The sequence below is a fragment of the Xylocopa sonorina genome, unplaced genomic scaffold, assembly GCF_050948175.1.
Source record: "Xylocopa sonorina isolate GNS202 unplaced genomic scaffold, iyXylSono1_principal scaffold0050, whole genome shotgun sequence".
NCBI classification, from domain to species: domain Eukaryota; kingdom Metazoa; phylum Arthropoda; class Insecta; order Hymenoptera; family Apidae; genus Xylocopa; species Xylocopa sonorina.
The window spans coordinates 481,601-496,650 of record NW_027490121.1 but is presented as its reverse complement, the minus strand read 5'-3'; positions in this window follow the sequence as shown (position 1 = coordinate 496,650).

The window sequence follows — 15,050 nt, the reverse complement described above, 5'->3', positions numbered from 1 at the left end:
AGTGTAGACGAGGAATACATAACACTTCGCAAATCATATTATACCATACCATGAAATATAGAAATCAGATGCGATATCGCGTTTTAAGAAGCATTAGAACTCTATTGCTACGGTAGGTAGACGTTTGCAAACGCTATTTCCTTGCAAGGAAGTGTCGCATTTACATTCATTTGAAGTGTAGACGAGGAATACATGACACTTCGCAAATCATATTATATCTTACCATGAAACATAGAAATGAGATGCGATATCGCGTTTTAAGAAGCATTAGAACACTATTGCTACGATAGGTAGACATTCGCAAACGCTATTTCCTTGCAAGGAAGTGTCGCATTCACATTCATTTGAAGTGTAGACGAGGAATACATAACACTTCGCAAATCATATTATATCTTACCATGAAACATAGAAATGAGATGCGATATCGCGTTTTGAGAAGCGTTTGAACTCCATTGCTTCGATACGTAGACATCTGCAAACGCTATTTCCTTGCAAGGAAGTGTCGCATTTACATTCATTTCAATCGTAGACGAGGAATGCATAACACTTCGCAATGAATATTATATCTTACCATGAAACATAGAAATGAGATGCGATATCGCGTTTTAAGTATCATAAGAACTCTATTGCTACGATACGTAGACATCTGCAAACGCTATTTCCTTGCAAGGAAGTGTCGCATTTACATTCATTTGAAGTGTAGACGAGGAATACATAACACTTCGCAAATCATATTATATCTTACCATGAAACATAGAAATGAGATGCGATATCGCGTTTTAAGAAGCATTAGAACTCTATTGCTACGATACCTAGACATCTGCATCGCTAATTCCTTGCAAGTAAGTGTCGCATTTACATTCACTTGAAGTGTAGACGAGGAATACATGACACTTCGCAAATCATATTATATCTTACCATGAAACATAGAAATGAGATGCGATATCGCGTTTTAAGAAGCATTACAAATCTATTGCTGCGACAGGTAGACATCTGCAAATGCTATTCCCTTACAAGGAAGTGTCGCATTAACATTCATTTGAAGTGTAGACGAGGAATACATAACACTTCGCAAATCATATTATACCTTACCATGAAACATAGAAATGAGATGCGATATCGCGTTTTAAGAATCATAAGAACTCTATTGCTACGATAGCTAGACATCTGCAAACGCTATTTCCTACCAAGGAACTGTCGCATTTACATTCATTTGAAGTGTAGGCAAGGAATACATGACACTTCGCAAATCATATTATATCTTACCATGAAACATAGAAATGAGATGCGATATCGCGTTTTAAGAAGCATTAGAACTCTATTGCTACGATAGGTAGACATCTGCAAACGCTATTTCCTTACAAGGAAGTGTCGCATTTACATTCATTTGAAGTGTAGACGAGGAATACATAACACTTCGCAAATCATATTATACCATACCATGAAATATAGAAATCAGATGCGATATCGCGTTTTAAGAAGCATTAGAACTCTATTGCTACGGTAGGTAGACGTTTGCAAACGCTATTTCCTTGCAAGGAAGTGTCGCATTTACATTCATTTGAAGTGTAGACGAGGAATACATGACACTTCGCAAATCATATTATATCTTACCATGAAACATAGAAATGAGATGCGATATCGCGTTTTAAGAAGCATTAGAACACTATTGCTACGATAGGTAGACATTCGCAAACGCTATTTCCTTGCAAGGAAGTGTCGCATTCACATTCATTTGAAGTGTAGACGAGGAATACATAACACTTCGCTAATCATATTACATCTTACCATGAAACATAGAAATGAGATGTGATATCGCGTTTTAAGAATCATAGGAAATCTATTGCTACGATACGTAGACATCTGCAAACGCTATTTCCTTGCAAGGAAGTGTCGCATTTACATTCATTTGAATCGTAGACGAGGAATGCATAAAACTTCGCAAATCATATTATATCTTACCATGAAACATAGAAATGAGATGCGATATCGCGTTTTAAGCAGCATTAGAACACTATTGCTACGATAGATAGACATTCGCAAACGCTATTTCCTTGCAAGGAAGTGTCGCATTTACATTCATTTGAAGTGTAGACAAGGTATACAAGACACTTCGCAATTCATATTATATCTTACCATGAAACATAGAAATGAGATGCGATATCGCGTTTTAAGAAGCATTAGAAATCTATTGCTACGATACGTAGACATCTGCAAACGCTATTTCCTAGCGAGGAAGTTTCGCATTCACAATCATTTGAAGTGTAGACGAGGAATACATAACACTTCGCAAATCATATTATATTTTACCATGAAACATAGAAATGAGATGCGATATCGCGTTTTAAGAAGCATTTGAACTCTATTGCTACGATACGTAGATATCTGCAAACGCTATTTCCTTGCAAGGAAGTGTCGCATTTACATTCATTTGAAGTGTAGACGAGGAATACATAACACTTCGCAAATCATAATATATCTTACCATGAAACATAGAAATGAGATGCGATACCGCGTTTTAAGAAGCATTAGAACACTATTGCTACGATAGGTAGACATTCGCAAGCGCTATTTCCTTGCAAGGAAGTGTCGCATTCACATTCATTTGAAGTGTAGACGAGGAATACATAAGACTTCGCAAATCATATTATATCTTACCATGAAACATAGAAATGAGATGCGATATCGCGTTTTAAGAAGCATTACAAATCTATTGCTGCGACAGGTAGACATCTGCAAATGCTATTCCCTTACAAGGAAGTGTCGCATTAACATTCATTTGAAGTGTAGACGAGGAATACATAACACTTCGCAAATCACATTATATCTTACCATGAAACATAGAAATGAGATGTGATATCGCGTTTTAAGAATCATAAGAACTCTATTGCTACGATACGTAGACATCTGTAAACGCTATTTCCCTGCAGGGAAGTGTCGCATTTACATTCATTTGAAGTGTAGACGAGGAATACATAACACTTCGCAAATCATAATATATCTTACCATGAAACATAGAGATGAGATGCGATATCGCGTTTTATGAAGCATTAGAACACTATTGCTATGATAGGCAGACATTCGCAAACGCTATTTCCTTGCAAGGAAGTGTCGCTTTTACATTCATTTGAAGTGTAGACGAGGAATACATAACACCTCGCAAATCATATTATATCTTACCATGAAACATAGAAATGAGATGCGATATCGCGTTTTAAGAAGCATTTGAACTCTATTGCTACGATACGTAGATATCTGCAAACGCTATTTCCTTGCAAGGAAGTGTCGCATTTACATTCATTTGAAGTGTAGACGAGGAATACATAACACTTCGCAAATCATAATATATCTTACCATGAAACATAGAAATGAGATGCGATACCGCGTTTTAAGAAGCATTAGAACACTATTGCTACGGTAGGTAGACATTCGCAAACGCTATTTCCTTGCAAGGAAGTGTCGCATTCACATTCATTTGAAGTGTAGACGAGGAATACATAAGACTTCGCAAATCATATTATATCTTACCATGAAACATAGAAATGAGATGCGATATCGCGTTTTAAGAAGCATTACAAATCTATTGCTGCGACAGGTAGACATCTGCAAATGCTATTCCCTTACAAGGAAGTGTCGCATTAACATTCATTTGAAGTGTAGACGAGGAATACATAACACTTCGCAAATCACATTATATCTTACCATGAAACATAGAAATGAGATGTGATATCGCGTTTTAAGAATCATAAGAACTCTATTGCTACGATACGTAGACATCTGTAAACGCTATTTCCCTGCAGGGAAGTGTCGCATTTACATTCATTTGAAGTGTAGACGAGGAATACATAACACTTCGCAAATCATAATATATCTTACCATGAAACATAGAGATGAGATGCGATATCGCGTTTTATGAAGCATTAGAACACTATTGCTATGATAGGCAGACATTCGCAAACGCTATTTCCTTGCAAGGAAGTGTCGCATTTACATTCATTTGAAGTGTAGACGAGGAATACATAACACCTCGCAAATCATATTATATCTTACCATGAAACATAGAAATGAGATGCGATATCGCGTTTTAAGAAGCATTTGAACTCTATTGCTACGATACGTAGATATCTGCAAACGCTATTTCCTTGCAAGGAAGTGTCGCATTTACATTCATTTGAAGTGTAGACGAGGAATACATAACACTTCGCAAATCATAATATATCTTACCATGAAACATAGAAATGAGATGCGATACCGCGTTTTAAGAAGCATTAGAACACTATTGCTACGATAGGTAGACATTCGCAAACGCTATTTCCTTGCAAGGAAGTGTCGCATTCACATTCATTTGAAGTGTAGACGAGGAATACATGACACTTCGCAAATCATATTATATCTTACCATGAAACATAGAAATGAGATGAGATATCGCGTTTTAAGAAGCATTAGAACTCTATTGCTACGATACCTAGACATCTGCATCGCTAATTCCTTGCAAGTAAGTGTCGCATTTACATTCACTTGAAGTGTAGACGAGGAATACATGACACTTCGCAAATCATATTATACCTTACCATGAAACATAGAAATGAGATGCGATATCGCGTTTTAAGAATTATAAGAACTCTATTGCTACGATAGCTAGACATCTGCAAACGCTATTTCCTACCAAGGAACTGTCGCATTTACATTCATTTGAAGTGTAGGCAAGGAATACATGACACTTCGCAAATCATATTTTATCTTACCATGAAACATAGAAATGAGATGCGATATCGCGTTTTAAGAAGCATTAGAACTCTATTGCTACGATAGGTAGACATCTGCAAACGCTATTTCCTTACAAGGAAGTGTCGCATTTACATTCATTTGAAGTGTAGACGAGGAATACATAACACTTCGCAAATCATATTATACCATACCATGAAATATAGAAATCAGATGCGATATCGCGTTTTAAGAAGCATTAGAACTCTATTGCTACGGTAGGTAGACGTTTGCAAACGCTATTTCCTTGCAAGGAAGTGTCGCATTTACATTCATTTGAAGTGTAGACGAGGAATACATGACACTTCGCAAATCATATTATATCTTACCATGAAACATAGAAATGAGATGCGATATCGCGTTTTAAGAAGCATTAGAACACTATTGCTACGATAGGTAGACATTCGCAAACGATATTTCCTTGCAAGGAAGTGTCGCATTTACATTCATCTGAAGTGTAGACAAGGATTACATAACACTTCGCAAATCATATTATACCTTACCATGAAACATAGAAATGAGATGTGATATCGCGTTTTAAGAATCATAAGAAATCTATTGCTACGATACGTAGACATCTGCAAACGCTATTTCCTTGCAAGGAAGTGTCGCATTTACATTCATTTGAATCGTAGACGAGGAATGCATAACACTTCGCAAATCATATTATATCTTACCATGAAACATAGAAATGAGATGCGATATCGCGTTTTAAGCAGCATTAGAACACTATTGCTACGATAGATAGACATTCGCAAACGCTATTTCCTTGCAAGGAAGTGTCGCATTTACATTCATTTGAAGTGTAGACGAGGTATACATGACACTTCGCAATTCATATTATATCTTACCATGAAACATAGAAATGAGATGCGATATCGCGTTTTAAGAAGCATTAGAAATCTATTGCTACGATACGTAGACATCTGCAAACGCTATTTCCTAGCGAGGAAGTTTCGCATTCACATTCATTTGAAGTGTAGACGAGGAATACATAACACTTCGCAAATCATATTATATCTTACAATGAAACATAGAAATGAGATGCGATATCGCGTTTTAAGAATCATAAGAACTCTATTGCTACGATACCTGGACATCTGCAGACGCTATTTCCTATCAGGGAAGTGTGGCATTTACATTCATTTGAAGTGTAGACGAGAAATACATGACACTTCGCAAATCATATTATATCTTACCATGAAACATAGAAATGAGATGCGATATCACGTTCTAAGAAGCATTGGAAATCTATTGCTACGATACGTAGACAACTGCAAACGCTATTTCCTAGCGAGGAATTGTCGCATTCACATTCATTTGAAGTGTAGACGAGGAATACATAACACTTCGCAAATCATATTATATCTTACCATGAAACATAGAAATGAGATGCGATATCGCGTTTTAAGAAGCATTAGAACTCTATTGCTGCGATACCTAGACATCTGCGGACGCTATTTCCTAGCAAGGTAGTGTCGCATTTACATTCATTTGAAGTGTAGACGAGGAATACATGACACTTCGCAAATCATATTATATCTTACCATGAAACATAGAAATGAGATGCGATATCGCGTTTTAAGAATCATAAGAACTCTATTGCTACGATACGTAGACATCTGCAAACGCTATTTCCTTGCAAGGAAGTGTCGCATTTACATTCATTTGAATCGTAGACGAGGAATGCATAACACTTCGCAAATCATATTATATCTTAACATGAAACATAGAAATGAGATGCGAAATCGCGTTTTAAGAAGGATTAGAAATCTATTGCTACGATACATAGACATCTGCAAACGCTATTTCCTTGCAAGGAAGTGTCGCATTTACATTCATTTGAAGTGTAGACGAGGAATACATGACACTTCGCAAATCATATTATTTCGTACCATGAAACATAGAAATGAGATGCGATATCGCGTTTTAAAAATCATAAGAACTCTATTGCTACGATACGTAGACATCTGCAAACGCTATTTCCTTGCAAGGAAGTGTCGCATTTACATTCATTTGAAGTGTAGACGAGGAATACATAACACATCGCAAATCATATTATACCTTACCATGAAATATAGAAATGAGATGCGATATCGCGTTTTAAGAAGCATTAGCACTCTATTGCTACGATACCTAGACATCTGCAGACGCTATTTCCTAGCAAGGTAGTGTCGCAGTTACATTCATTTGAATTGTAGACGAGGAATACATGACACTTCGCAAATCAAATTATATCTTACCATGAAATATAGAAATGAGATGCGATATCGCGTTTTAAGAAGCATTAGAACTCTATTGCTACGATATGTAGACGTTTGCAAACGCTATTTCCTTGCAAGGAAGTGTCGCATTTACATTCATTTGAAGTGTAGACGAGGAATACATAACACTTCGGAATTCATTTTATATCTTACCATGAAACATAGAAATGAGATGCGATATCGCGTTTTAAGAATCATAAGAACTCTATTGCTACGATACCTGGACATCAGCAGACGCTATTTCCTATCAGGGAAGTGTGGCATTTACATTCATTTGAAGTGTAGACGAGAAATACATGACACTTCGCAAATCATATTATATCTTACCATGAAATATAGAAATGAGATGCGATATCGCGTTTTAAGAAGCATTAGAACTCTATTGCTACGATAGGTAGACGTTTGCAAACGCTATTTCCTTGCAAGGAAGTGTCGCATTTACATTCATTTGAAGTGTAGACGAGGAATACATAACACTTCGGAATTCATTTAATATCTTACCATGAAACATAGAAATGAGATGCGATATCGCGTTTTAAGAATCATAAGAACTCTATTGCTACGATACCTGGACATCTGCAGACGCTATTTCCTATCAGGGAAGTGTGGCATTTACATTCATTTGAAGTGTAGACGAGAAATACATGACTCTTCGCAAATCATATTATTTCTTACCATGAAACATAGAAATGAGATGCGATATCACGTTTTAAGAAGCATTGGAAATCTATTGCTACGATACGTAGACAACTGCAAACGCTATTTCCTAGCGAGGAAGTGTCGCATTCACATTCATTTGAAGTGTAGACGAGGAATACATAACACTTCGCAAATCATATTATATCTTACCATGAAACATAGGAATGAAATGCGATATCGCGTTTTAAGAAGCATTAGAACACTATTGCTACGATACCTAGACATCTGCAAACGCTATTTCCTTGCAAGGAAGTGTCGCATTTACATTCATTTGAATCGTAGACGAGGAATGCATAACACTTCGCAAATCATATTATATCTTACCATGAAACATAGAAATGAGATGCGAAATCGCGTTTTAAGAAGCATTAGAAATCTATTGCTACGATACATAGACATCTGCAAACGCTATTTCCTAGCGAGGAAGTGTCGCATTCACATTCATTTGAAGTGTAGACGAGGAATACATAACACTTCGCAAATCATATTATATCTTACCATGAAACATAGAAATGAGATGCGATATCGCGTTTCAAGAAGCATTGGAACTCTATTGCTGCGATACCTAGACATCTGCAGACGCTATTTCCTAGCAAGGTAGTGTCGCATTTACATTCATTTGAAGTGTAGACGAGGAATACATGACACTTCGCAAATCATATTATATCTTACCATGAAACATAGAAATGAGATGCGATATCGCGTTTTAAGAATCATAAGAACTCTATTGCTACGATACGTAGATATCTGCAAACGCTATTTCCTTGCAAGGAAGTGTCGCATTTACATTCATTTGAAGTGTAGACGAGGAATACATAACACTTCGGAATTCATTTTATATCTTACCATGAAACATAGAAATGAGATGCGATATCGCGTTTTAAGAATCATAAGAACTCTATTGCTACGATACCTGGACATCTGCAGACGCTATTTCCTATCAGGGAAGTGTGGCATTTACATTCATTTGAAGTGTAGACGAGAAATACATGACACTTCGCAAATCATATTATATCTTACCATGAAACATAGAAATGAGATGCGATATCACGTTCTAAGAAGCATTGGAAATCTATTGCTACGATACGTAGACAACTGCAAACGCTATTTCCTAGCGAGGAATTGTCGCATTCACATTCATTTGAAGTGTAGACGAGGAATACATAACACTTCGCAAATCATATTATATCTTACCATGAAACATAGAAATGAGATGCGATATCGCGTTTTAAGAAGCATTAGAACTCTATTGCTGCGATACCTAGACATCTGCGGACGCTATTTCCTAGCAAGGTAGTGTCGCATTTACATTCATTTGAAGTGTAGACGAGGAATACATGACACTTCGCAAATCATATTATATCTTACCATGAAACATAGAAATGAGATGCGATATCGCGTTTTAAGAATCATAAGAACTCTATTGCTACGATACGTAGACATCTGCAAACGCTATTTCCTTGCAAGGAAGTGTCGCATTTACATTCATTTGAATCGTAGACGAGGAATGCATAACACTTCGCAAATCATATTATATCTTACCATGAAACATAGAAATGAGATGCGAAATCGCGTTTTAAGAAGCATTAGAAATCTATTGCTACGATACATAGACATCTGCAAACGCTATTTCCTAGCGAGGAAGTGTCGCATTCACATTCATTTGAAGTGTAGACGAGGAATACATAACACTTCGCAAATCATATTATATCTTACCATGAAACATAGAAATGAGATGCGATATCGCGTTTTAAGAAGCATTGGAACTCTATTGCTGCGATACCTAGACATCTGCAGACGCTATTTCCTAGCAAGGTAGTGTCGCATTTACATTCATTTGAAGTGTAGACGAGGAATACATGACACTTCGCAAATCAAATTATATCTTACCATGAAACATAGAAATGAGATGCGATATCGCGTTTTAAATATCATAAGAACTCTATTGCTACGATACGTAGACATCTGCAAACGCTAATTCCTTGCAAGGAAGTGTCGCATTTACATTCATTTGAAGTGTAGACGAGGAATACATGACACTTCGCAAATCATATTATATCTTACCATGAAACATAGAAATGAGATACGAAATCGCGTTTTAAGAAGCATTAGAAATCTATTGCTACGATACATAGACATCTGCAAACGCTATTTCCTTGCAAGGAAGTGTCGCATTTACATTCATTTGAAGTATAGACGAGGAATACATGACACTTCGCAAATCAAATTATATCTTACCATGAAATATAGAAATGAGATGCGATATCGCGTTTTAAGAAGCATTAGAACTCTATTGCTACGATAGGTAGACGTTTGCAAACGCTATTTCCTTGCAAGGAAGTGTCGCATTTACATTCATTTGAAGTGTAGACGAGGAATACATAACACTTCGGAATTCATTTTATATCTTACCATGAAACATAGAAATGAGATGCGATATCGCGTTTTAAGAATCATAAGAACTCTATTGCTACCATACCTGGACATCTGCAGACGCTATTTCCTATCAGGGAAGTGTGGCATTTACATTCATTTGAAGTGTAGACGAGAAATACATGACACTTCGCAAATCATATTATATCTTACCATGAAAAATAGAAATGAGATGCGATATCACGTTCTAAGAAGCATTGGAAATCTATTGCTACGATACGTAGACAACTGCAAACGCTATTTCCTAGCGAGGAATTGTCGCATTCACATTCATTTGAAGTGTAGACGAGGAATACATAACACTTCGCAAATCATATTATATCTTACCATGAAACATAGAAATGAGATGCGATATCGCGTTTTAAGAAGCATTAGAACTCTATTGCTGCGATACCTAGACATCTGCGGACGCTATTTCCTAGCAAGGTAGTGTCGCATTTACATTCATTTGAAGTGTAGACGAGGAATACATAACACTTCGCAAATCATATTATATCTTACCATGAAACATAGAAATGAGATGCGATATCGCGTTTTAAGAAGCATTGGAACTCTATTGCTGCGATACCTAGACATCTGCAGACGCTATTTCCTAGCAAGGTAGTGTCGCATTTACATTCATTTGAAGTGTAGACGAGGAATACATGACACTTCGCAAATCAAATTATATCTTACCATGAAACATAGAAATGAGATGCGATATCGCGTTTTAAATATCATAAGAACTCTATTGCTACGATACGTAGACATCTGCAAACGCTAATTCCTTGCAAGGAAGTGTCGCATTTACATTCATTTGAAGTGTAGACGAGGAATACATGACACTTCGCAAATCATATTATATCTTACCATGAAACATAGAAATGAGATACGAAATCGCGTTTTAAGAAGCATTAGAAATCTATTGCTACGATACATAGACATCTGCAAACGCTATTTCCTTGCAAGGAAGTGTCGCATTTACATTCATTTGAAGTATAGACGAGGAATACATGACACTTCGCAAATCAAATTATATCTTACCATGAAATATAGAAATGAGATGCGATATCGCGTTTTAAGAAGCATTAGAACTCTATTGCTACGATAGGTAGACGTTTGCAAACGCTATTTCCTTGCAAGGAAGTGTCGCATTTACATTCATTTGAAGTGTAGACGAGGAATACATAACACTTCGGAATTCATTTTATATCTTACCATGAAACATAGAAATGAGATGCGATATCGCGTTTTAAGAATCATAAGAACTCTATTGCTACCATACCTGGACATCTGCAGACGCTATTTCCTATCAGGGAAGTGTGGCATTTACATTCATTTGAAGTGTAGACGAGAAATACATGACACTTCGCAAATCATATTATATCTTACCATGAAAAATAGAAATGAGATGCGATATCACGTTCTAAGAAGCATTGGAAATCTATTGCTACGATACGTAGACAACTGCAAACGCTATTTCCTAGCGAGGAATTGTCGAATTCACATTCATTTGAAGTGTAGACGAGGAATACATAACACTTCGCAAATCATATTATATCTTACCATGAAACATAGAAATGAGATGCGATATCGCGTTTTAAGAAGCATTAGAACTCTATTGCTGCGATACCTAGACATCTGCGGACGCTATTTCCTAGCAAGGTAGTGTCGCATTTACATTCATTTGAAGTGTAGACGAGGAATACATGACACTTCGCAAATCATATTATATCTTACCATGAAACATAGAAATGAGATGCGATATCGCGTTTTAAGAATCATAAGAACTCTATTGCTACGATACGTAGACATCTGCAAACGCTATTTCCTTGCAAGGAAGTGTCGCATTTACATTCATTTGAATCGTAGACGAGGAATGCATAACACTTCGCAAATCATATTATATCTTACCATGAAACATAGAAATGAGATGCGAAATCGCGTTTTAAGAAGCATTAGAACTCTATTGCTGCGATACCTAGACATCTGCAGACGCTATTTCCTAGCAAGGTAGTGTCGCATTTACATTCATTTGAAGTGTAGACGAGGAATACATAACACTTCGCAAATCATATTATACCTTACCATGAAATATAGAAATGAGATGCGATATCGCGTTTTAAGAAGCATTAGAACTCTATTGCTACGATACCTAGACATCTGCAGACGCTATTTCCTAGCAAGGTAGTGTCGCAGTTACATTCATTTGAAGTGTAGACGAGGAATACATGACACTTCGCAAATCAAATTATATCTTACCATGAAATATAGAAATGAGATGCGATATCGCGTTTTAAGAAGCATTAGAACTCTATTGCTACGATAGGTAGACGTTTGCAAACGCTATTTCCTTGCAAGGAAGTGTCGCATTTACATTCATTTGAAGTGTAGACGAGGAATACATAACACTTCGGAATTCATTTTATATCGTACCATGAAACATAGAAATGAGATGCGATATCGCGTTTTAAGAATCATAAAAACTCTATTGCTACGATACCTGGACATCTGCAGACGCTATTTCCTATCAGGGAAGTGTGGCATTTACATTCATTTGAAGTGTAGACGAGAAATACATGACACTTCGCAAATCATATTATATCTTACCATGAAACATAGAAATGAGATGCGATATCACGTTTTAAGAAGCATTGGAAATCTATTGCTACGATACGTAGACAACTGCAAACGCTATTTCCTAGCGAGGAAGTGTCGCATTCACATTCATTTGAAGTGTAGACGAGGAATACATAACACTTCGCAAATCATATTATATCTTACCATGAAACATAGAAATGAGATGCGATATCGCGTTTTAAGAAGCATTAGAACTCTATTGCTGCGATACCTAGACATCTGCAGACGCTATTTCCTAGCAAGGTAGTATCGCATTTACATTCATTTGAAGTGTAGACGAGGAATACATGACACTTCGCAAATCATATTATATCTTACCATGAAACATAGAAATGAGATGCGATATCGCGTTTTAAGAATCATAAGAACTCTATTGCTACGATACGTAGACATCTGCTAACGCTATTTCCTTGCAAGGAAGTGTCGCATTTACATTCATTTGAATCGTAGACGAGGAATGCATAACACTTCGCAAATCATATTATATCTTACCATGAAACATAGAAATGACATGCGAAATCGCGTTTTAAGAAGCATTAGAAATCTATTGCTACGATACATAGACATCTGCAAACGCTATTTCCTAGCCAGGAAGTGTCGCATTCACATTCATTTGAAGTGTAGACGAGGAATACATAACACTTCGCAAATCATAATATTTCTTACCATGAAACATAGAAATGAGATGCGATATCGCGTTTTAAAAATCATAAGAACTCTATTGCTACGATACGTAGACATCTGCAAACGCTAATTCCTTGCAAGGAAGTGTCGCATTTACATTCATTTGAAGTGTAGACGAGGAATACATGACACTTCGCAAATCATATTATATCTTACCATGAAACATAGAAATGAGATGCGATATCGCGTTTTAAGAATCATAAGAACTTTATTGCTACGATACCTGGACATCTGCAGACGCTATTTCCTATCAGGGAAGTGTGGCATTTACATTCATTTGAAGTGTAGACGAGAAATACATGACACTTCGCAAATCATATTATATCTTACCATGAAACATAGAAATGAGATGCGATATCGCGTTTTAAGAAGCATTAGAACTCTATTGCTGCGATACCTAGACATCTGCAGACGCTATTTCCTAGCAAGGTAGTGTCGCATTTACATTCATTTGAAGTGTAGACGAGGAATACATGACACTTCGCAAATCATATTATATCTTACCATGAAACATAGAAATGAGATGCGATATCGCGTTTTAAGAATCATAAGAACTCTATTGCTACGATACGTAGACATCTGCAAACGCTATTTCCTTGCAAGGAAGTGTCGCGTTTACATTCATTTGAATCGTAGACGAGGAATGCATAACACTTCGCAAATCATATTATATCTTACCATGAAACATAGAAATGAGATGCGAAATCGCGTTTTAAGAAGCATTAGAAATCTATTGCTACGATACATAGACATCTGCAAACGCTATTTCCTAGCCAGGAAGTGTCGCATTCACATTCATTTGAAGTGTAGACGAGCAATACATAACACTTCGCAAATCATATTATATCTTACCATGAAACATAGAAATGAGATGCGATATCGCGTTTTAAGAAGCATTGGAACTCTATTGCTGCGATACCTAGACATCTGCAGACGCTATTTCCTAGCAAGGTTGTGTCGCATTTACATTCATTTGAAGTGTAGACGAGGAATACATGACACTTCGCAAATCATATTATATCTTACCATGAAACATAGAAATGAGATGCGATATCGCGTTTTAAGAATCATAAGAACTCTATTGCTACTATACGTAGACATCTGCAAACGCTATTTCCTTGCAAGGAAGTGTCGCATTTACATTCATTTGAATTGTAGACGAGGAATGCATAACACTTCGCAAATCATATTATATCTTACCATGAAACATAGAAATGAGATGCGATATCGCGTTTTAAGAAGCATTAGAACACTATTGCTACGATAGATAGACATTCGCAAACGCTATTTCCTTGCAAGGAAGTGTCGCATTTACATTCATTTGAAGTGTAGACGAGGAATACATGACACTTCGCAAATCATATTATATCGTACCATGAAACATAGAAATGAGATGCGATATCGCGTTTTAAGAATCATAAGAACTCTATTGCTACGATACGTAGACATCTGCAAACGCTATTTCCTTGCAAGGAAGTGTCGCATTTACATTCATTTGAATTGTAGACGAGGAATGCATAACACTTCGCAAATCATATTATATCTTACCATGAAACATAGAAATGAGATGCGATATCGCGTTTTAAG